Genomic DNA, 27,757 nt, shown 5'->3' with positions numbered 1-27,757 from the left:
ATAAACCTGACAGAACCACTAACCTGACTCACCACAAATTTGACAGGAGTACTAAACTGTCAGGACTATATACTATTCCTGCATATCTAATAACCCCATCAAGACTTAGAACCCTGAAATGGCTACTAACCTGACAAGGCCACTAACCTGACAGGACCACAAATCTGACGGGACTACTAATCTGAAGGATGTCTACTCCTAACAAGACTACTAACCTGACAGGACTACTAACTTGATAGTATTTCTAACATGACAGGACAACAAATCTGAAATAACTATGACCCTAACAGGTTTATCAGCTGAAGGACTACTAACCTGATATGATTACTAACTTGATAGGCCCACTAACTTGACAGTACCACCCAGCTAACAGGTGTGCTAACCTGACAGGACCATTAATCTGAAGGATGTCTACCCATGACAGGACCACTAACCTGACAGGTACCCTAATCTGACAAAATCACTAACCTGACAGATGGCTAACCTGAGGTGACCACTGACCCTGACAGGACAATTGACCTGACGGGACTACTCACCTGAAAGGATTACTAACCTGAAAATTCTGTAAGCTGAAAGGAGGCCAAATCTGAGAGGACTACTAACCAAAGTGTGGCATAATTTTATTCTTGGCCTGGTAGCTTAGTCTCTTTCTCTCCCTCCCTCGCCATTTTGGCACGTCCGGTTCTTCTAGACCTCTGAATTACAAGCCTCACCAGCGACTAGTGATGATGCAGCCTTGTCTCTTTAACCCTATTGGCCTTCTCCTTAGTCCTCCACCTGCCCAACATCCGCTGCTACAAGCACACTCAGGAACAGCATCTCTATGGTGCCTACAGACGTCACAGTCACTCATCTGTCCTCCCTGTGTGATTGGCTACCCTCCCCTGGAGTCCACGCCCTAACTCCGCCTCTCCTCAAACTGTATATAATCCGGGGCTCAACGAGCCTCCTGGTCTTTAGCTACTGGCGGCCCTGGCATAAGCGTCTGCCAACAATAAAGCTACCTCGCTTCATGCCTTAATTGACTCGGCCTCCAGTCCTTCAAACCCGCAGTGATCCCCTGCGCGCGCGCCTCCGACCCAAACCCTCGGCTCGAGCCCCCTCTGCGCCTGGCGGTTCTACTTCCTGAACCCGCTCGGCAGGAAGAATGCACCTTCGCTACCCTAGCGGGACCTACTCCCCGCACCAAAGGATTTCTACTCCTGACAGGATGAGTAATCTGAGAGAACCACTAACCTGATACAACCTCTAACCACGACTACTAATCTGAATGACTACTAACATGACAGGACCACTAACCTGACAGGACTAATAACCTGAGAGGACAATTAACCTGATAGGACTATTAAACAGACAGGACCACTAAACTGAAGGATATATACCCCTGACAGGAAGAGTAAACTGACAGGACCACTAATTTCATAAGACTACTAACTGTGACATGACTACTAACGTGGCAGGACAACTATCCTGACAGGACCACTCACTTGACAGGTTCACTCACTTGTCAGGACCACTAAACTGACACAATCATAAACCTGACAGAACTACCAACCTGAGGGTTTTATACCCATGACAGGACTACTAAACTGACAGAACTACGAACCTGACAGGATCACTAACCTGAAGGATTACTAACCGTAAGGACTACTAACTTAACAGGACCACCTTTCTGACAGAACTACTAACTTGATAGGACCATAACCTGAAGGATGTCTACTCTTGACGGGACAACTAACTTGGTAGAACCACAAACCTGACACAACTACTGAACTGAACGATTTCTACCCCTAAGAGGACAACTAACCTGTCAGGATTACGAACCTGACAAGACCACTAATCTGACACAACTGCTGACCATGACAGGACTACTAACCTGACAGCATTATAAACCTGACAGAACCACTAACCTGACAGGACCACTAATCTGAAGGATGTCTACCTATGATAGGTCCACTAACCTGGGTGGAGCCATTACATGACAGTACTGTTAACCTGACTGGATCACTTACTGACAGGACCATTGACAATAACAGTACTACTAGGATTAACTGGAAAACTCGAGCTCTAAGTCTAATAATCCTAACAAGAGTACTGATCCTGAGAGGACCACAACCTTACAGGATTACTAACCAGAGGATTTCTACCCCTGACAGATTCACTTACGTGACAAAATCATTAACCTGACAGGACCACCTATTTGACAGGATTACTAACCTGATAGGACCAAAAGCCTGACAAGATTACTAACCAGACAGGACAATGAACTCTGACAGAAATACTAACCTGAAAATACCACTAACCTGACAGGACTTCTCACCTGACAGGACATCTAACCTGACAGGACCTTTACTTTCACAGGACCTCTAACCTGACAGGACCATGAACCTGACTGGATTACTAACTTGATAGGACCATTAACCTGACTGGATTATTAACCTGACACAATCTCTAACCTGTCAGAACCACTAACTTAATATCTACTAACCTTTTTATAGGACCACTAACCTGGCAGGACTACTAATCTGACAAGATTTCCAACCTGACAGGACTACTAAACTAAGGTCTACTACCTGACAGGACCTCTAACTCCTTAGAGGAATATTAAATTGATATGGCCTCTAACCTGACAGGTCCATGGCCAGGCAATACTAACCTGATAGGACTAACCTAATATCTACTAACATGACAGGACCACTAGCCAGACAGGACTACTGACCGTGAGAGGACAATTAACCTGATAGGACTATTAAACAGACAGGACCACTAAACTGACGGATCTATACCCCTGACAGGAAGAGTAAACTGACAGGACCACTAATTTCATAAGACTACTAACTGTGACATGACTACTAACGTGGCAGGACAACTATCCTGACAGGACCACTCACTTGACAGGTTCACTCACTTGTCAGGACCACTAAACTGACACAATCATAAACCTGACAGAACTACCAACCTGAGGGTTTTATACCCATGACAGGACTACTAAACTGACAGAACTACTAACCTGACAGGATCACTAACCTGAAGGATTACTAACCGTAAGGACTATTAACTTAACAGGACCACCTTTCTGACAGAACTACTAACTTGATAGGACCATAACCTGAAGGATGTCTACTCTTGACGGGACCACTAACCTGACAGGACAACTAACTTGGTAGAACCACAAACCTGACACAACTACTGAACTGAAGGATTTCTACCCCTAAGAGGACAACTAAACTGTCAGGATTACGAACCTGACAAGACCACTGATCTGACTCAACTACTGACCCTGACAGGACTACTAACCTGACAGGATTATAAACCTGACAGAACCACTAACCTGACAGGACCACTAATCTGAAGGATGTCTACCTATGATAGGTCCACTAACCTGGGTGGAGCCATTACATGACAGTACTATTAACCTGACTGGATCACTTACTGACAGGACCATTGACAATAACAGTACTACTAGGATTAACTGGAAAACTCTAGCTCTAAGTCTAATAATCCTAACAAGAGTACTGATCCTGACAGGACTATTAACCTGAGAGGACCACAACCTTACAGGATTACTAACCAGAGGATTTCTACCCCTGACAGATTCACTTACGTGACAAAATCATTAACCTGACAGGACCACCTATTTGACAGGATTACTAACCTGACAGGACCAAAAGCCTAACAAGATTACTAACCAGACAGGACAACCAACCCTGACAGAAATACTAACCTGAAAATACCACTAACCTGACAGGACTTCTCACCTGACAGGACATCTAACCTGACAGGACCTTTACTTTCACAGGACCTCTAACCTGACAGGACCATGAACCTGTCTGGATTACTAACTTGATAGGACCATTAACCTGACTGGATTATTAACCTGACAGAATCTCTAACCTGACAGAACCACTAACTTAATATCTACTAACCTTTTTATAGGACCACTAACCTGGCAGGACGACTAACCTGACAAGATTTCCAACCTGACAGGACTACTAAACTAAGGTCTACTACCTGACAGGACCTCTAACTCCTTAGAGGAATATTAAATTGATATGGCCTCTAACCTGACAGGTCCATGGCCAGGCAATACTAACCTGATAGGACTAACCTAATATCTACTAACATGACAGGACCACGAGCCAGACAGGACTACTGACCCTGAGAGGACAAATAACTTGATAGGACTATTAAACAGACAGGACCACTAAACTGAAGGATCTATACCCCTGACAGGAAGAGTAAACTGACAGGACCACTAATTTCATAAGACTACTAACTGTGACATGACTACTAACATGGCAGGACAACTATCCTGACAGGACCACTCACTTGACAGGTTCACTCACTTGTCAGGACCACTAAACTGACACAATCATAAACCTGACAGAACTACCAACCTGAAGGTTTTATACCCATGACAGGACTACTAAACTGACAGAACTACTAACCTGACAGGATCACTAACATGAAGGATTACTAACCGTAAGGACTAACTTAACAGGACCACCTTTCTGACAGAACTACTAACTTGATAGGACCATAACCTCAAGGATATCTACTCTTGATGGGACCACTAACCTGACAGGACAACTAACTTGGTAGAACGAAAAACCTGACACAACTACTGAACTGAAGGATTTCTACCCCTAAGAGGACAACTAACCTGTCAGGATTACGAACCTGACAAGGCCACTAATCTGTCACAACTACTGACCCTGACAGGACTACTAACCTGACAGGATTATAAACCTGACAGAACCACTAACCTGACTCACCACAAATTTGACAGGAGTACTAAACTGTCAGGACTATATACTATTCCTGCATATCTAATAACCCCATCAAGACTTAGAACCCTGAAATGGCTACTAAGCTGACAAGGCCACTAACCTGACAGGACCACAAATCTGACGGGACTACTAATCTGAAGGATGTCTACTCCTAACAAGACTACTAACCTGACAGGACTACTAACTTGATAGTATTTCTAACATGACAGGACAACAAATCTGAAATAACTATGACCCTAACAGGTTTATCAGCTGAAGGACTACTAACCTGATATGATTACTAACTTGATAGGCCCACTAACTTGACAGTACCACCCAGCTAACAGGTGTGCTAACCTGACAGGACCATTAATCTGAAGGATGTCTACCCATGACAGGACCACTAACCTGACAGGTACCCTAATCTGACAAAATCACTAACCTGACAGATGGCTAACCTGAGGTGACCACTGACCCTGACAGGACAATTGACCTGACGGGACTACTCACCTGAAAGGATTACTAACCTGAAAATTCTGTAAGCTGAAAGGAGGCCAAATCTGAGAGGACTACTAACCAAAGTGTGGCATAATTTTATTCTTGGCCTGGTAGCTTAGTCTCTTTCTCTCCCTCCCTCGCCATTTTGGCACGTCCGGTTCTTCTAGACCTCTGAATTACAAGCCTCACCAGCGACTAGTGATGATGCAGCCTTGTCTCTTTAACCCTATTGGCCTTCTCCTTAGTCCTCCACCTGCCCAACATCCGCTGCTACAAGCACACTCAGGAACAGCATCTCTATGGTGCCTACAGACGTCACAGTCACTCATCTGTCCTCCCTGTGTGATTGGCTACCCTCCCCTGGAGTCCACGCCCTAACTCCGCCTCTCCTCAAACTGTATATAATCCGGGGCTCAACGAGCCTCCTGGTCTTTAGCTACTGGCGGCCCTGGCATAAGCGTCTGCCAACAATAAAGCTACCTCGCTTCATGCCTTAATTGACTCGGCCTCCAGTCCTTCAAACCCGCAGTGATCCCCTGCGCGCGCGCCTCCGACCCAAACCCTCGGCTCGAGCCCCCTCTGCGCCTGGCGGTTCTACTTCCTGAACCCGCTCGGCAGGAAGAATGCACCTTCGCTACCCTAGCGGGACCTACTCCCCGCACCAAAGGATTTCTACTCCTGACAGGATGAGTAATCTGAGAGAACCACTAACCTGATACAACCTCTAACCACGACTACTAATCTGAATGACTACTAACATGACAGGACCACTAACCTGACAGGACTAATAACCTGAGAGGACAATTAACCTGATAGGACTATTAAACAGACAGGACCACTAAACTGAAGGATCTATACCCCTGACAGGAAGAGTAAACTGACAGGACCACTAATTTCATAAGACTACTAACTGTGACATGACTACTAACGTGGCAGGACAACTATCCTGACAGGACCACTCACTTGACAGGTTCACCCACTTGTCAGGACCACTAAACTGACACAATCATAAACCTGACAGAACTACCAACCTGAAGGTTTTATACCCATGACAGGACTACTAAACTGACAGAACTACTAACCTGACAGGATCACTAACCTGAAGGATTACTAACCGTAAGGACTACTAACTTAACAGGACCACCTTTCTGACAGAACTACTAACTTGATAGGACCATAACCTCAAGGATGTCTACTCTTGATGGGACCACTAACCTGACAGGACAACTAACTTGGTAGAACCACAAACCTGACACAACTACTGAACTGAAGGATTTCTACCCCTAAGAGGACAACTAACCTGTCAGCTTTACGAACCTGACAAGACCACTGATCTGACACAACTGCTGACCCTGACAGGACTACTAACCTGACAGGATTATAAACCTGACAGAACCACTAACCTGACAGGACCACTAATCTGAAGGATGTCTACCTATGATAGGTCCACTAACCTGGGTGGAGCCATTACATGACAGTACTATTAACCTGACTGGATCACTTACTGACAGGACCATTGACAATAACAGTACTACTAGGATTAACTGGAAAACTCGAGCTCTAAGTCTAATAATCCTAACAAGAGTACTGATCCTGAGAGGACCACAACCTTACAGGATTACTAACCAGAGGATTTCTACCCCTGACAGATTCACTTACGTGACAAAATCATTAACCTGACAGGACCACCTATTTGACAGGATTACTAACCTGACAGGACCAAAAGCCTGACAAGATTACTAACCAGACAGGACAACCAACCCTGACAGAAATACTAACCTGAAAATGCCACTAACCTGACAGGACTTCTCACCTGACAGGACATCTAACCTGACAGGACCTTTACTTTCACAGGACCTCTAACCTGACAGGACCATGAACCTGACTGGATGACTAACTTGATAGGACCATTAACCTGACTGGATTATTAACCTGACACAATCTCTAACCTGACAGAACCACTAACTTAATATCTACTAACCTTTTTATAGGACCACTAACCTGGCAGGACTACTAACCTGACAAGATTTCCAACCTGACAGGACTACTAAACTAAGGTCTACTACCTGACAGGACCTCTAACTCCTTAGAGGAATATTAAATTGATATGGCCTCTAACCTGACAGGTCCATGGCCAGGCAATACTAACCTGATAGGACTAACCTAATATCTACTAACATGACAGGACCACTAGCCAGACAGGACTACTGACCCTGAGAGGACAATTAACCTGGTAGGACTATTAAACAGACAGGACCACTAAACTGAAGGATCTATACCCCTGACAGGAAGAGTAAACTGACAGGACCACTAATTTCATAAGACTACTAACTGTGACATGACTACTAACGTGGCAGGACAACTATCCTGACAGGACCACTCTCTTGACTGGTTCACCCACTTGTCAGGACCACTAAACTGACACAATCATAAACCTGACAGAACTACCAACCTGAAGGTTTTATACCCATGACAGGACTACTAAACTGACAGAACTACTAACCTGACAGGATCACTAACCTGAAGGATTACTAACCGTAAGGACTACTAACTTAACAGGACCACCTTTCTGACAGAACTACTAACTTGATAGGACCATAACCTCAAGGATGTCTACTCTTGACGGGACCACTAACCTGACAGGACAACTAACTTGGTAGAACCACAAACCTGACACAACTACTGAACTGAAGGATTTCTACCCCTAAGAGGACAACTAACCTGTCAGGATTACGAACCTGACAAGACCACTGATCTGACTCAACTACTGACCCTGACAGGACTACTAACCTGACAGGATTATAAACCTGACAGAACCACTAACCTGACAGGACCACTAATCTGAAGGATGTCTACCTATGATAGGTCCACTAACCTGGGTGGAGCCATTACATGACAGTACTATTAACCTGACTGGATCACTTACTGACAGGACCATTGACAATAACAGTACTACTAGGATTAACTGGAAAACTCTAGCTCTAAGTCTAATAATCCTAACAAGAGTACTGATCCTGACAGGACTATTAACCTGAGAGGACCACAACCTTACAGGATTACTAACCAGAGGATTTCTACCCCTGACAGATTCACTTACGTGACAAAATCATTAACCTGACAGGACCACCTATTTGACAGGATTACTAACCTGACAGGACCAAAAGCCTGACAAGATTACTAACCAGAGAGGACAACCAACCCTGACAGAAATACTAACCTGAAAATACCACTAACCTGACAGGACTTCTCACCTGACAGGACATCTAACCTGACAGGACCTTTACTTTCACAGGACCTCTAACCTGACAGGACCATGAACCTGACTGGATTACTAACTTGATAGGACCATTAACCTGACTGGATTATTAACCTGACACAATCTCTAACCTGACAGAACCACTAACTTAATATCTACTAACCTTTTTATAGGACCACTAACCTGGCAGGACTACTAACCTGACAAGATTTCCAACCTGACAGGACTACTAAACTAAGGTCTACTACCTGACAGGACCTCTAACTCCTTAGAGGAATATTAAATTGATATGGCCTCTAACCTGACAGGTCCATGGCCAGGCAATACTAACCTGATAGCACTAACCTAATATCTACTAATATGACAGGACCACTAGCCAGACAGGACTACTGACCCTGAGAGGACAATTAACCTGATAGGACTATTAAACAGACAGGACCACTAAACTGAAGGATCTATACCCCTGACAGGAAGAGTAAACTGACAGGACCACTAATTTCATAAGACTACTAACTGTGACATGACTACTAACGTGGCAGGACAACTATCCTGACAGGACCACTCACTTGACAGGTTCACTCACTTGTCAGGACCACTAAACTGACACAATCATAAACCTGACAGAACTACCAACCTGAAGGTTTTATACCCATGACAGGACTACTAAACTGACAGAACTACTAACCTGACAGGATCACTAACCTGAAGGATTACTAACCGTAAGGACTACTAACTTAACAGGACCACCTTTCTGACAGAACTACTAACTTGATAGGACCATAACCTCAAGGATGTCTACTCTTGATGGGACCACTAACCTGACAGGACAACTAACTTGGTAGAACCACAAACCTGACACAACTACTGAACTGAAGGATTTCTACCCCTAAGAGGACAACTAACCTGTCAGCTTTACGAACCTGACAAGACCACTAATCTGACACAACTGCTGACCCTGACAGGACTACTAACCTGACAGGATTATAAACCTGACAGAACCACTAACCTGACAGGACCACTAATCTGAAGGATGTCTACCTATGATAGGTCCACTAACCTGGGTGGAGCCATTACATGACAGTACTATTAACCTGACTGGATCACTTACTGACAGGACCATTGACAATAACAGTACTACTAGGATTAACTGGAAAACTCGAGCTCTAAGTCTAATCATCCTAACAAGAGTACTGATCCTGAGAGGACCACAACCTTACAGGATTACTAACCAGAGGATTTCTACCCCTGACAGATTCACTTACGTGACAAAATCATTAACCTGACAGGACCACCTATTTGACAGGATTACTAACCTGACAGGACCAAAAGCCTGACAAGATTACTAACCAGACAGGACAACCAACCCTGACAGAAATACTAACCTGAAAATACCACTAACCTGACAGGACTTCTCACCTGACAGGACATCTAACCTGACAGGACCTTTACTTTCACAGGACCTCTAACCTGACAGGACCATGAACCTGACTGGATTACTAACTTGATAGGACCATTAACCTGACTGGATTATTAACCTGACACAATCTCTAACCTGACAGAACCACTAACTTAATACCTACTAACCTTTTTATAGGACCACTAACCTGGCAGGACTACTAACCTGACAAGATTTCCAACCTGACAGGACTACTAAACTAAGGTCTACTACCTGACAGGACCTCTAACTCCTTAGAGGAATATTAAATTGATATGGCCTCTAACCTGACAGGTCCATGGCCAGGCAATACTAACCTGATAGGACTAACCTAATATCTACTAACATGACAGGACCACTAGCCAGACAGGACTACTGACCCTGAGAGGACAGTTAACCTGGTAGGACTATTAAACAGACAGGACCACTAAACTGAAGGATCTATACCCCTGACAGGAAGAGTAAACTGACAGGACCACTAATTTCATAAGACTACTAACTGTGACATGACTACTAACGTGGCAGGACAACTATCCTGACAGGACCACTCTCTTGACAGGTTCACCCACTTGTCAGGACCACTAAACTGACACAATCATAAACCTGACAGAACTACCAACCTGAAGGTTTTATACCCATGACAGGACTACTAAACTGACAGAACTACTAACCTGACAGGATCACTAACCTGAAGGATTACTAACCGTAAGGACTACTAACTTAACAGGACCACCTTTCTGACAGAACTACTAACTTGATAGGACCATAACCTCAAGGATGTCTACTCTTGATGGGACCACTAACCTGACAGGACAACTAACTTGGTAGAACCACAAACCTGACACAACTACTGAACTGAAGGATTTCTACCCCTAAGAGGACAACTAACCTGTCAGCTTTACGAACCTGACAAGACCACTGATCTGACACAACTGCTGACCCTGACAGGACTACTAACCTGACAGGATTATAAACCTGACAGAACCACTAACCTGACTCACCACAAATTTGACAGGAGTACTAAACTGTCAGGACTATATACTATTCCTGCATATCTAATAACCCCATCAAGACTTAGAACCCTGATATGGCTACTAAGCTGACAAGGCCACTAACCTGACAGGACCACAAATCTGACGGGACTACTAATCTGAAGGATGTCTACTCCTAACAAGACTACTAACCTGACAGGACTACTAACTTGATAGTATTTCTAACATGACAGGACAACAAATCTGAAATAACTATGACCCTAACAGGTTTATCAGCTGAAGGACTACTAACCTGATATGATTACTAACTTGATAGGCCCACTAACTTGACAGTACCACCCAGCTAACAGGTGTGCTAACCTGACAGGACCATTAATCTGAAGGATGTCTACCCATGACAGGACCACTAACCTGACAGGTACCCTAATCTGACAAAATCACTAACCTGACAGATGGCTAACCTGAGGTGACCACTGACCCTGACAGGACAATTGACCTGACGGGACTACTCACCTGAAAGGATTACTAACCTGAAAATTCTGTAAGCTGAAAGGAGGCCAAATCTGAGAGGACTACTAACCAAAGTGTGGCATAATTTTATTCTTGGCCTGGTAGCTTAGTCTCTTTCTCTCCCTCCCTCGCCATTTTGGCACGTCCGGTTCTTCTAGACCTCTGAATTACAAGCCTCACCAGCGACTAGTGATGATGCAGCCTTGTCTCTTTAACCCTATTGGCCTTCTCCTTAGTCCTCCACCTGCCCAACATCCGCTGCTACAAGCACACTCAGGAACAGCATCTCTATGGTGCCTACAGACGTCACAGTCACTCATCTGTCCTCCCTGTGTGATTGGCTACCCTCCCCTGGAGTCCACGCCCTAACTCCGCCTCTCCTCAAACTGTATATAATCCGGGGCTCAACGAGCCTCCTGGTCTTTAGCTACTGGCGGCCCTGGCATAAGCGTCTGCCAACAATAAAGCTACCTCGCTTCATGCCTTAATTGACTCGGCCTCCAGTCCTTCAAACCCGCAGTGATCCCCTGCGCGCGCGCCTCCGACCCAAACCCTCGGCTCGAGCCCCCTCTGCGCCTGGCGGTTCTACTTCCTGAACCCGCTCGGCAGGAAGAATGCACCTTCGCTACCCTAGCGGGACCTACTACCCGCACCAAAGGATTTCTACTCCTGACAGGATGAGTAATCTGAGAGAACCACTAACCTGATACAACCTCTAACCACGACTACTAATCTGAATGACTACTAACATGACAGGACCACTAACCTGACAGGACTAATAACCTGAGAGGACAATTAACCTGATAGGACTATTAAACAGACAGGACCACTAAACTGAAGGATATATACCCCTGACAGGAAGAGTAAACTGACAGGACCACTAATTTCATAAGACTACTAACTGTGACATGACTACTAACGTGGCAGGACAACTATCCTGACAGGACCACTCACTTGACAGGTTCACTCACTTGTCAGGACCACTAAACTGACACAATCATAAACCTGACAGAACTACCAACCTGAGGGTTTTATACCCATGACAGGACTACTAAACTGACAGAACTACGAACCTGACAGGATCACTAACCTGAAGGATTACTAACCGTAAGGACTACTAACTTAACAGGACCACCTTTCTGACAGAACTACTAACTTGATAGGACCATAACCTGAAGGATGTCTACTCTTGACGGGACAACTAACTTGGTAGAACCACAAACCTGACACAACTACTGAACTGAACGATTTCTACCCCTAAGAGGACAACTAACCTGTCAGGATTACGAACCTGACAAGACCACTAATCTGACACAACTGCTGACCATGACAGGACTACTAACCTGACAGGATTATAAACCTGACAGAACCACTAACCTGACAGGACCACTAATCTGAAGGATGTCTACCTATGATAGGTCCACTAACCTGGGTGGAGCCATTACATGACAGTACTATTAACCTGACTGGATCACTTACTGACAGGACCATTGACAATAACAGTACTACTAGGATTAACTGGAAAACTCGAGCTCTAAGTCTAATAATCCTAACAAGAGTACTGATCCTGAGAGGACCACAACCTTACAGGATTACTAACCAGAGGATTTCTACCCCTGACAGATTCACTTACGTGACAAAATCATTAACCTGACAGGACCACCTATTTGACAGGATTACTAACCTGACAGGACCAAAAGCCTGACAAGATTACTAACCAGACAGGACAACCAACCCTGACAGAAATACTAACCTGAAAATACCACTAACCTGACAGGACTTCTCACCTGACAGGACATCTAACCTGACAGGACCTTTACTTTCACAGGACCTCTAACCTGACAGGACCATGAACCTGACTGGATTACTAACTTGATAGGATCATTAACCTGACTGGATTATTAACCTGACACAATCTCTAACCTGACAGAACCACTAACTTAATACCTACTAACCTTTCTATAGGACCACTAACCTGGCAGGACTACTAACCTGACAAGATTTCCAACCTGACAGGACTACTAAACTAAGGTCTACTACCTGACAGGACCTCTAACTCCTTAGAGGAATATTAAATTGATATGGCCTCTAACCTGACAGGTCCATGGCCAGGCAATACTAACCTGATAGGACTAACCTAATATCTACTAACATGACAGGACCACTAGCCAGACAGGACTACTGACCCTGAGAGGACAATTAACCTGATAGGACTATTAAACAGACAGGACCACTAAACTGAAGGATCTATACCCCTGACAGGAAGAGTAAACTGACAGGACCACTAATTTCATAAGACTACTAACTGTGACATGACTACTAACGTGGCAGGACAACTATCCTGACAGGACCACTCACTTGACAGGTTCACTCACTTGTCAGGACCACTAAACTGACACAATCATAAACCTGACAGAACTACCAACCTGAGGGTTTTATACCCATGACAGGAATACTAAACTGACAGAACTACTAACCTGACAGGATCACTAACCTGAAGGATTACTAACCGTAAGGACTACTAACTTAACAGGACCACCTTTCTGACAGAACTACTAACTTGATAGGACCATAACCTGAAGGATGTCTACTCTTGATGGGACCACTAACCTGACAGGACAACTAACTTGGTAGAACCACAAACCTGACACAACTACTGAACTGAAGGATTTCTACCCCTAAGAGGACAACTAACCTGTCAGGATTACTAACCTGACAAGACCACTGATCTGACACAACTACTGACCCTGACAGGACTACTAACCTGACAGGATTATAAACCTGACAGAACCACTAACCTGACAGGACCACTAATCTGAAGGATGTCTACCTATGATAGGTCCACTAACCTGGGTGGAGCCATTACATGACAGTACTATTAACCTGACTGGATCACTTACTGACAGGACCATTGACAATAACAGTACTACTAGGATTAACTGGAAAACTCGAGCTCTAAGTCTAATAATCCTAACAAGAGTACTGATCCTGACAGGACTATTAACCTGAGAGGACCACAACCTTACAGGATTACTAACCAGAGGATTTCTACCCCTGACAGATTCACTTACGTGACAAAATCATTAACCTGACAGGACCACCTATTTGACAGGATTACTAACCTGACAGGACCAAAAGCCTGACAAGATTACTAACCAGACAGGACAACCAACCCTGACAGAAATACTAACCTGAAAATACCACTAACCTGACAGGACTTCTCACCTGACAGGACATCTAACCTGACAGGACCTTTACTTTCACAGGACCTCTAACCTGACAGGACCATGAACCTGACTGGATTACTAACTTGATAGGACCATTAACCTGACTGGATTATTAACCTGACACAATCTCTAACCTGACAGAACCACTAACTTAATATCTACTAACCTTTTTATAGGACCACTAACCTGGCAGGACTACTAACCTGACAAGATTTCCAACCTGACAGGACTACTAAACTAAGGTCTACTACCTGACAGGACCTCTAACTCCTTAGAGGAATATTAAATTGATATGGCCTCTAACCTGACAGGTCCATGGCCAGGCAATACTAACCTGATAGGACTAACCTAATATCTACTAATATGACAGGACCACTAGCCAGACAGGACTACTGACCCTGAGAGGACAGTTAACCTGGTAGGACTATTAAACAGACAGGACCACTAAACTGAAGGATCTATACCCCTGACAGGAAGAGTAAACTGACAGGACCACTAATTTCATAAGACTACTAACTGTGACATGACTACTAACATGGCAGGACAACTATCCTGACAGGACCACTCACTTGACAGGTTCACTCACTTGTCAGGACCACTAAACTGACACAATCATAAACCTGACAGAACTACCAACCTGAAGGTTTTATACCCATGACAGGACTACTAAACTGACAGAACTACTAACCTGACAGGATCACTAACATGAAGGATTACTAACCGTAAGGACTACTAACTTAACAGGACCACCTTTCTGACAGAACTACTAACTTGATAGGACCATAACCTCAAGGATGTCTACTCTTGATGGGACCACTAACCTGACAGGACAACTAACTTGGTAGAACCACAAACCTGACACAACTACTGAACTGAAGGATTTCTACCCCTAAGAGGACAACTAACCTGTCAGGATTACAAACCTGACAAGACCACTAATCTGACACAACTACTGACCCTGACAGGACTACTAACCTGACAGGATTATAAACCTGACAGAACCACTAACCTGACAGGACCACTAATCTGAAGGATGTCTACCTATGATAGGTCCACTAACCTGGGTGGAGCCATTACATGACAGTACTATTAACCTGACTGGATCACTTACTGACAGGACCATTGACAATAACAGTACTACTAGGATTAACTGGAAAACTCGAGCTCTAAGTCTAATAATCCTAACAAGAGTACTGATCCTGAGAGGACCACAACTTTACAGGATTACTAACCAGAGGATTTCTACCCCTGACAGATTCACTTACGTGACAAAATCATTAACCTGACAGGACCACCTATTTGACAGGATTACTAACCTGACAGGACCAAAAGCCTGACAAGATTACTAACCAGACAGGACAACCAACCCTGACAGAAATACTAACCTGAAAATACCACTAACCTGACAGGACTTCTCACCTGACAGGACATCTAACCTGACAGGACCTTTACTTTCACAGGACCTCTAACCTGACAGGACCATGAACCTGACTGGATTACTAACTTGATAGGACCATTAACCTGACTGGATTATTAACCTGACACAATCTCTAACCTGACAGAACCACTAACTTAATATCTACTAACCTTTTTATACGACCACTAACCTGGCAGGACTACTAACCTGACAAGATTTCCAACCTGACAGGACTACTAAACTAAGGTCTACTACCTGACAGGACCTCTAACTCCTTAGAGGAATATTAAATTGATATGGCCTCTAACCTGACAGGTCCATGGCCAGGCAATACTAACCTGATAGGACTAACCTAATATCTACTAACATGACAGGACCACTAGCCAGACAGGACTACTGACCCTGAGAGGACAATTAACCTGATAGGACTATTAAACAGACAGGACCACTAAACTGAAGGATCTATACCCCTGACAGGAAGAGTAAACTGACAGGACCACTAATTTCATAAGACTACTAACTGTGACATGACTACTAACGTGGCAGGACAACTATCCTGACAGGACCACTCACTTGACAGGTTCACTCACTTGTCAGGACCACTAAACTGACACAATCATAAACCTGACAGAACTACCAACCTGAAGGTTTATTCCCATGACAGGACTACTAAACTGACAGAACTACTAACCTGACAGGATCACTAACCTGAAGGATTACTAACCGTAAGGACTACTAACTTAACAGGACCACCTTTCTGACAGAACTACTAACTTGATAGGACCATAACCTCAAGGATGTCTACTCTTGATGGGACCACTAACCTGACAGGACAACTAACTTGGTAGAACCACAAACCTGACACAACTACTGAACTGAAGGATTTCTACCCCTAAGAGGACAACTAACCTGTCAGGATTACTAACCTGACAAGACCACTAATCTGACACAACTACTGACCCTGACAGGACTACTAACCTGACAGGATTATAAACCTGACAGAACCACTAACCTGACTCACCACAAATTTGACAGGAGTACTAAACTGTCAGGACTATATACTATTCCTGCATATCTAATAACCCCATCAAGACTTAGAACCCTGAAATGGCTACTAAGCTGACAAGGCCACTAACCTGACAGGACCACAAATCTGACGGGACTACTAATCTGAAGGATGTCTACTCCTAACAAGACTACTAACCTGACAGGACTACTAACTTGATAGTATTTCTAACATGACAGGACAACTAATCTGAAATAACTATGACCCTAACAGGTTTATCAGCTGAAGGACTACTAACCTGATATGATTACTAACTTGATAGGCCCACTAACTTGACAGTACCACCCAGCTAACAGGTGTGCTAACCTGACAGGACCATTAATCTGAAGGATGTCTACCCATGACAGGACCACTAACCTGACAGGTACCCTAATCTGACAAAATCACTAACCTGACAGATGGCTAACCTGAGGTGACCACTGACCCTGACAGGACAATTGACCTGACGGGACTACTCACCTGAAAGGATTACTAACCTGAAAATTCTGTAAGCTGAAAGGAGGCCAAATCTGAGAGGACTACTAACCAAAGTGTGGCATAATTTTATTCTTGGCCTGGTAGCTTAGTCTCTTTCTCTCCCTCCCTCGCCATTTTGGCACGTCCGGTTCTTCTAGACCTCTGAATTACAAGCCTCACCAGCGACTAGTGATGATGCAGCCTTGTCTCTTTAACCCTATTGGCCTTCTCCTTAGTCCTCCACCTGCCCAACATCCGCTGCTACAAGCACACTCAGGAACAGCATCTCTATGGTGCCTACAGACGTCACAGTCACTCATCTGTCCTCCCTGTGTGATTGGCTACCCTCCCCTGGAGTCCACGCCCTAACTCCGCCTCTCCTCAAACTGTATATAATCCGGGGCTCAACGAGCCTCCTGGTCTTTAGCTACTGGCGGCCCTGGCATAAGCGTCTGCCAACAATAAAGCTACCTCGCTTCATGCCTTAATTGACTCGGCCTCCAGTCCTTCAAACCCGCAGTGATCCCCTGCGCGCGCGCCTCCGACCCAAACCCTCGGCTCGAGCCCCCTCTGCGCCTGGCGGTTCTACTTCCTGAACCCGCTCGGCAGGAAGAATGCACCTTCGCTACCCTAGCGGGACCTACTCCCCGCACCAAAGGATTTCTACCCCTGACAGGATGAGTAATCTGAGAGAACCACTAACCTGATACAACCTCTAACCACGACTACTAATCTGAATGACTACTAACATGACAGGACCACTAACCTGACAGGACTAATAACCTGAGAGGACAATTAACCTGATAGGACTATTAAACAGACAGGACCACTAAACTGAAGGATATATACCCCTGACAGGAAGAGTAAACTGACAGGACCACTAATTTAATAAGACTACTAACTGTGACATGACTACTAACGTGGCAGGACAACTATCCTGACAGGACCACTCACTTGACAGGTTCACTCACTTGTCAGGACCACTAAACTGACACAATCATAAACCTGACAGAACTACCAACCTGAGGGTTTTATACCCATGACAGGACTACTAAACTGACAGAACTACTAACCTGACAGGATCACTAACCTGAAGGATTACTAACCGTAAGGACTACTAACTTAACAGGACCACCTTTCTGACAGAACTACTAACTTGATAGGACCATAACCTGAAGGATGTCTACTCTTGACGGGACAACTAACTTGGTAGAACCACAAACCTGACACAACTACTGAACTGAACGATTTCTACCCCTAAGAGGACAACTAACCTGTCAGGATTACGAACCTGACAAGACCACTGATCTGACACAACTGCTGACCCTGACAGGACTACTAACCTGACAGGATTATAAACCTGACAGAACCACTAACCTGACAGGACCACTAATCTGAAGGATGTCTACCTATGATAGGTCCACTAACCTGGGTGGAGCCATTACATGACAGTACTATTAACCTGACTGGATCACTTACTGACAGGACCATGACAATAACAGTACTACTAGGATTAACTGGAAAACTCGAGCTCTAAGTCTAATAATCCTAACAAGAGTACTGATCCTGAGAGGACCACAACCTTACAGGATTACTAACCAGAGGATTTCTACCCCTGACAGATTCACTTACGTGACAAAATCATTAACCTGACAGGACCACCTATTTGACAGGATTACTAACCTGACAGGACCAAAAGCCTGACAAGATTACTAACCAGACAGGACAACCAACCCTGACAGAAATACTAACCTGAAAATACCACTAACCTGACAGGACTTCTCACCTGACAGGACATCTAACCTGACAGGACCTTTACTTTCACAGGACCTCTAACCTGACAGGACCATGAACCTGACTGGATTACTAACTTGATAGGACCATTAACCTGACTGGATTATTAACCTGACACAATCTCTAACCTGACAGAACCACTAACTTAATATCTACTAACCTTTTTATAGGACCACTAACCTGGCAGGACTACTAACCTGACAAGATTTCCAACCTGACAGGACTACTAAACTAAGGTCTACTACCTGACAGGACCTCTAACTCCTTAGAGGAATATTAAATTGATATGGCCTCTAACCTGACAGGTCCATGGCCAGGCAATACTAACCTGATAGGACTAACCTAATATCTACTAACATGACAGGACCACTAGCCAGACAGGACTACTGACCCTGAGAGGACAATTAACCTGATAGGACTATTAAACAGACAGGACCACTAAACTGACGGATCTATACCCCTGACAGGAAGAGTAAACTGACAGGACCACTAATTTCATAAGACTACTAACTGTGACATGACTACTAACGTGGCAGGACAACTATCCTGACAGGACCACTCACTTGACAGGTTCACCCACTTGTCAGGACCACTAAACTGACACAATCATAAACCTGACAGAACTACCAACCTGAAGGTTTTATACCCATGACAGGACTACTAAACTGACAGAACTACTAACCTGACAGGATCACTAACCTGAAGGATTACTAACCGTAAGGACTACTAACTTAACAGGACCACCTTTCTGACAGAACTACTAACTTGATAGGACCATAACCTGAAGGATGTCTACTCTTGACGGGACCACTAACCTGACAGGACAACTAACTTGGTAGAACCACAAACCTGACACAACTACTGAACTGAAGGATTTCTACCCCTAAGAGGACAACTAACCTGTCAGCTTTACGAACCTGACAAGACCACTGATCTGACACAACTACTGACCCTGACAGGACTACTAACCTGACAGGATTATAAACCTGACAGAACCACTAACCTGACAGGACCACTAATCTGAAGGATGTCTACCTATGATAGGTCCACTAACCTGGGTGGAGCCATTACATGACAGTACTATTAACCTGACTGGATCACTTACTGACAGGACCATTGACAATAACAGTACTACTAGGATTAACTGGAAAACTCGAGCTCTAAGTCTAATAATCCTAACAAGAGTACTGATCCTGACAGGACTATTAACCTGAGAGGACCACAACCTTACAGGATTACTAACCAGAGGATTTCTACCCCTGACAGATTCACTTACGTGACAAAATCATTAACCTGACAGGACCACCTATTTGACAGGATTACTAACCTGACAGGACCAAAAGCCTGACAAGATTACTAACCAGACAGGACAACCAACCCTGACAGAAATACTAACCTGAAAATACCACTAACCTGACAGGACTTCTCACCTGACAGGACATCTAACCTGACAGGACCTTTACTTTCACAGGACCTCTAACCTGACAGGACCATGAACCTGACTGGATTACTAACTTGATAGGACCATTAACCTGACTGGATTATTAACCTGACACAATCTCTAACCTGACAGAACCACTAACTTAATATCTACTAACCTTTTATAGGACCACTAACCTGGCAGGACTACTAACCTGACAAGATTTCCAACCTGACAGGACTACTAAACTAAGGTCTACTACCTGACAGGACCTCTAACTCCTTAGAGGAATATTAAATTGATATGGCCTCTAACCTGACAGGTCCATGGCCAGGCAATACTAACCTGATAGGACTAACCTAATATCTACTAACATGACAGGACCACTAGCCAGACAGGACTACTGACCCTGAGAGGACAGTTAACCTGGTAGGACTATTAAACAGACAGGACCACTAAACTGAAGGATCTATACCCCTGACAGGAAGAGTAAACTGACAGGACCACTAATTTCATAAGACTACTAACTGTGACATGACTACTAACGTGGCAGGACAACTATCCTGACAGGACCACTCACTTGACAGGTTCACCCACTTGTCAGGACCACTAAACTGACACAATCATAAACCTGACAGAACTACCAACCTGAAGGTTTTATACCCATGACAGGACTACTAAACTGACAGAACTACTAACCTGACAGGATCACTAACCTGAAGGATTACTAACCGTAAGGACTACTAACTTAACAGGACCACCTTTCTGACAGAACTACTAACTTGATAGGACCATAACCTCAAGGATGTCTACTCTTGATGGGACCACTAACCTGACAGGACAACTAACTTGGTAGAACCACAAACCTGACACAACTACTGAACTGAAGGATTTCTACCCCTAAGAGGACAACTAACCTGTCAGCTTTACGAACCTGACAAGACCACTGATCTGACACAACTGCTGACCCTGACAGGACTACTAACCTGACAGGATTATAAACCTGACAGAACCACTAACCTGACAGGACCACTAATCTGAAGGATGTCTACCTATGATAGGTCCACTAACCTGGGTGGAGCCATTACATGACAGTACTATTAACCTGACTGGATCACTTACTGACAGGACCATTGACAATAACAGTACTACTAGGATTAACTGGAAAACTCGAGCTCTAAGTCTAATAATCCTAACAAGAGTACTGATCCTGAGGGGACCACAACCTTACAGGATTACTAACCAGAGGATTTCTACCCCTGACAGATTCACTTACGTGACAAAATCATTAACCTGACAGGACCACCTATTTGACAGGATAACTAACCTGACAGGACCAAAAGCCTGACAAGATTACTAACCAGACAGGACAACCAACCCTGACAGAAATACTAACCTGAAAATACCACTAACCTGACAGGACTTCTCACCTGACAGGACATCTAACCTGACAGGACCTTTACTTTCACAGGACCTCTAACCTGACAGGACCATGAACCTGACTGGATTACTAACTTGATAGGACCATTAACCTGACTGGATTATTAACCTGACACAATCTCTAACCTGACAGAACCACTAACTTAATATCTACTAACCTTTTTATAGGACCACTAACCTGGCAGGACTACTAACCTGACAAGATTTCCAACCTGACAGGACTACTAAACTAAGGTCTACTACCTGACAGGACCTCTAACTCCTTAGAGGAATATTAAATTGATATGGCCTCTAACCTGACAGGTCCATGGTCAGGCAATACTAACCTGATAGGACTAACCTAATATCTACTAACATGACAGGACCACTAGCCAGACAGGACTACTGACCCTGAGAGGACAGTTAACCTGGTAGGACTATTAAACAGACAGGACCACTAAACTGAAGGATCTATACCCCTGACAGGAAGAGTAAACTGACAGGACCACTAATTTCATAAGACTACTAACTGTGACATGACTACTAACGTGGCAGGACAACTATCCTGACAGGACCACTCTCTTGACTGGTTCACCCACTTGTCAGGACCACTAAACTGACACAATCATAAACCTGACAGAACTACCAACCTGAAGGTTTATTCCCATGACAGGACTACTAAACTGACAGAACTACTAACCTGACAGGATCACTTACCTGAAGGATTACTAACCGTTAAGGACTACTAACTTAACAGGACCACCTTTCTGACAGAACTACTAACTTGATAGGACCATAACCTCAAGGATGTCTACTCTTGATGGGACCACTAACCTGACAGGACAACTAACTTGGTAGAACCACAAACCTGACACAACTACTGAACTGAAGGATTTCTACCCCTAAGAGGACAACTAACCTGTCAGCTTTACGAACCTGACAAGACCACTGATCTGACACAACTGCTGACCCTGACAGGACTACTAACCTGACAGGATTATAAACCTGACAGAACCACTAACCTGACTCACCACAAATTTGACAGGAGTACTAAACTGTCAGGACTATATACTATTCCTGCATATCTAATAACCCCATCAAGACTTAGAACCCTGAAATGGCTACTAAGCTGACAAGGCCACTAACCTGACAGGACCACAAATCTGACGGGACTACTAATCTGAAGGATGTCTACTCCTAACAAGACTACTAACCTGACAGGACTACTAACTTGATAGTATTTCTAACATGACAGGACAACAAATCTGAAATAACTATGACCCTAACAGGTTTATCAGCTGAAGGACTACTAACCTGATATGATTACTAACTTGATAGGCCCACTAACTTGACAGTACCACCCAGCTAACAGGTGTGCTAACCTGACAGGACCATTAATCTGAAGGATGTCTACCCATGACAGGACCACTAACCTGACAGGTACCCTAATCTGACAAAATCACTAACCTGACAGATGGCTAACCTGAGGTGACCACTGACCCTGACAGGACAATTGACCTGACGGGACTACTCACCTGAAAGGATTACTAACCTGAAAATTCTGTAAGCTGAAAGGAGGCCAAATCTGAGAGGACTACTAACCAAAGTGTGGCATAATTTTATTCTTGGCCTGGTAGCTTAGTCTCTTTCTCTCCCTCCCTCGCCATTTTGGCACGTCCGGTTCTTCTAGACCTCTGAATTACAAGCCTCACCAGTGACTAGTGATGATGCAGCCTTGTCTCTTTAACCCTATTGGCCTTCTCCTTAGTCCTCCACCTGCCCAACATCCGCTGCTACAAGCACACTCAGGAACAGCATCTCTATGGTGCCTACAGACGTCACAATCACTCATCTGTCCTCCCTGTGTGATTGGCTACCCTCCCCTGGAGTCCACGTCCTAACTCCGCCTCTCCTCAAACTGTATATAATCCGGGGCTCAACGAGCCTCCTGGTCTTTAGCTACTGGCGGCCCTGGCATAAGCGTCTGCCAACAATAAAGCTACCTCGCTCCATGCCTTAATTGACTCGGCCTCCAGTCCTTCAAACCCGCAGTGATCCCCTGCGCGCGCGCCTCCGACCCAAACCCTCGGCTCGAGCCCCCTCTGCACCTGGCGGTTCTACTTCCTGAACCCGCTCGGCAGGAAGAATGCACCTTCGCTACCCTAGCGGGACCTACTCCCCGCACCAAAGGATTTCTACTCCTGACAGGATGAGTAATCTGAGAGAACCACTAACCTGATACAACCTCTAACCACGACTACTAATCTGAATGACTACTAACATGACAGGACCACTAACCTGACAGGACTAATAACCTGAGAGGACAATTAACCTGATAGGACTATTAAACAGACAGGACCACTAAACTGAAGGATATATACCCCTGACAGGAAGAGTAAACTGACAGGACCACTAATTTCATAAGACTACTAACTGTGACATGACTACTAACGTGGCAGGACAACTATCCTGACAGGACCACTCACTTGACAGGTTCACTCACTTGTCAGGACCACTAAACTGACACAATCATAAACCTGACAGAACTACCAACCTGAGGGTTTTATACCCATGACAGGACTACTAAACTGACAGAACTACGAACCTGACAGGATCACTAACCTGAAGGATTACTAACCGTAAGGACTACTAACTTAACAGGACCACCTTTCTGACAGAACTACTAACTTGATAGGACCATAACCTGAAGGATGTCTACTCTTGACGGGACAACTAACTTGGTAGAACCACAAACCTGACACAACTACTGAACTGAACGATTTCTACCCCTAAGAGGACAACTAACCTGTCAGGATTACGAACCTGACAAGACCACTAATCTGACACAACTGCTGACCCTGACAGGACTACTAACCTGACAGGATTATAAACCTGACAGAACCACTAACCTGACAGGACCACTAATCTGAAGGATGTCTACCTATGATAGGTCCACTAACCTGGGTGGAGCCATTAAATGACAGTACTGTTAACCTGACTGGATCACTTACTGACAGGACCATTGACAATAACAGTACTACTAGGATTAACTGGAAAACTCGAGCTCTAAGTCTAATCATCCTAACAAGAGTACTGATCCTGAGAGGACCACAACCTTACAGGATTACTAACCAGAGGATTTCTACCCCTGACAGATTCACTTACGTGACAAAATCATTAACCTGACAGGACCACCTATTTCACAGGATAACTAACCTGACAGGACCAAAAGCCTGACAAGATTACTAACCAGACAGGACAACCAACCCTGACAGAAATACTAACCTGAAAATACCACTAACCTGACAGGACTTCTCACCTGACAGGACATCTAACCTGACAGGACCTTTACTATCACAGGACCTCTAACCTGACAGGACCATGAACCTGACTGGATTACTAACTTGATAGGACCATTAACCTGACTGGATTATTAACGTGACACAATCTCTAACCTGACAGAACCACTAACTTAATATCTGCTAACCTTTTTATACGACCACTAACCTGGCAGGACTACTAACCTGACAAGATTTCCAACCTGACAGGACTACTAAACTAAGGTTTACTACCTGACAGGACCTCGAACTCCTTAGAGGAATATTAAATTGATATGGCCTCTAACCTGACAGGTCCATGGTCAGGCAATACTAACCTGATAGTACTAACGTAATATCTACTAACATGACAGGACCACCTACCAGACAGGACTACTGAACCTGAGAGGAGTGTTAACCTGGTAGGACTATTAAACAGACAGGACCACTAAACTGAAGGATCTATACCCCTGACAGGAAGAGTAAACTGACAGGACCACTAATTTCATAAGACTACTAACTGTGACATGACTACTAACGTGGAAGGACAACTATCCAGACAGGACCACTTTCTTGACTGGTTCACTCACTTGTCAGAACCACTGAACTGACACAATCATAAACCTGACAGAACTACCAACCTGAAGGTTTATTCCCATGACAGGACTACTAAACTGACAGAACTACTAACCTGACAGGATCACTTACCTGAAGGATTACTAACCGTTAAGGACTACTAACTTAACAGGACCACCTTTCTGACAGAACTACTAACTTGATAGGACCATAACCTGAAGGATGTCTACTCTTGATGGGACCACTAACCTGACAGGACAACTAACTTGGTAGAACCACAAACCTGACACAACTACTGAACTGAAGGATTTCTACCCCTAAGAGGACAACTAACCTGTCAGCTTTACGAACCTGACAAAACCACTGATCTGACACAACTGCTGACCCTGACAGGACTACTAACCTGACAGTATTATAAACCTGAGAGAACCACTAACCTGACAGGACCAAAAGCCTGACAAGATTACTAACCAGACAGGACAACCAACCCTGACAGAAATACTAACCTGAAAATACCACTAACCTGACAGGACTTCTCACCTGACAGGACATCTAACCTGAGAGGACCTTTACTTTCACAGGACCTCTAACCTGACAGGACCATGAACCTGACTGGATTACTCACTTGATAGGACCATTATCCTGACTGGATTATTAACCTGACACAATCTCTAACCTGACAGAACCACTAACTTAATACCTACTAACCTTTTTATAGGACCACTAAACTGGCAGGACTACTAACCTGACAAGATTTCCAACCTGACAGGACTACTAAACTAAGGTCTACTACCTGACAGGACATCTAACTCCTTAGTGGAATATTAAATTGATATGGCCTCTAACCTGACAGGTCCATGGCCAGGCAATACTAACCTGATAGGACTAACCTAATATCTACTAACATGACAGGACCACTATCCAGACAGGACTACTGACCCTGAGAGGACAATTAACCTGATAGGACTATTAAACAGACAGGACCACTAAACTGAAGGATCTATACCCCTGACAGGAAGAGTAAACTGACAGGACCACTAATTTCATAAGACTACTAACTGTGACATGACTACTAACGTGGCAGGACAACTAACCTGACAGGACCACTCACTTGACAGGTTCACCCACTTGTCAGGACCACTAAACTGACACAATCATAAACCTGACAGAACTACCAACCTGAAGGTTTTATACCCATGACAGGACTACTAAACTGACAGAACTACTAACCTGACAGGATCACTAACCTGAAGGATTACTAACCGTAAGGACTACTAACTTAACAGGACCACCTTTCTGACAGAACTACTAACTTGATAGGACCATAACCTCAAGGATGTCTACTCTTGATGGGACCACTAACCTGACAGGACAACTAACTTGGTAGAACACAAACCTGACACAACTACTGAACTGAAGGATTTCTACCCCTAAGAGGACAACTAACCTGTCAGCTTTACGAACCTGACAAGACCACTGATCTGACACAACTGCTGACCCTGACAGGACTACTAACCTGACAGGATTATAAACCTGACAGAACCACTAACCTGACAGGACCACTAATCTGAAGGATGTCTACCTATGATAGGTCCACTAACCTGG

At 44.4% G+C, this 27,757-nt stretch overlaps 1 protein-coding gene across 1 annotated transcript in view; it reads right to left on the bottom strand.

The window, feature by feature from the left end:
- MYT1 (myelin transcription factor 1) overlaps positions 1-27,757 on the bottom strand; it is a 142,772-nt gene that overhangs the window by 42,919 nt on the left and 72,096 nt on the right. The window lies entirely within an intron of this gene.

Source organism: Tamandua tetradactyla, chromosome 1 (assembly GCF_023851605.1).
Source record: "Tamandua tetradactyla isolate mTamTet1 chromosome 1, mTamTet1.pri, whole genome shotgun sequence".
NCBI classification, from domain to species: Eukaryota; Metazoa; Chordata; class Mammalia; order Pilosa; family Myrmecophagidae; genus Tamandua; species Tamandua tetradactyla.
The sequence above is the reverse complement of the archived record's forward strand: the minus strand, read 5'-3'. Positions and strand labels throughout refer to the sequence as shown.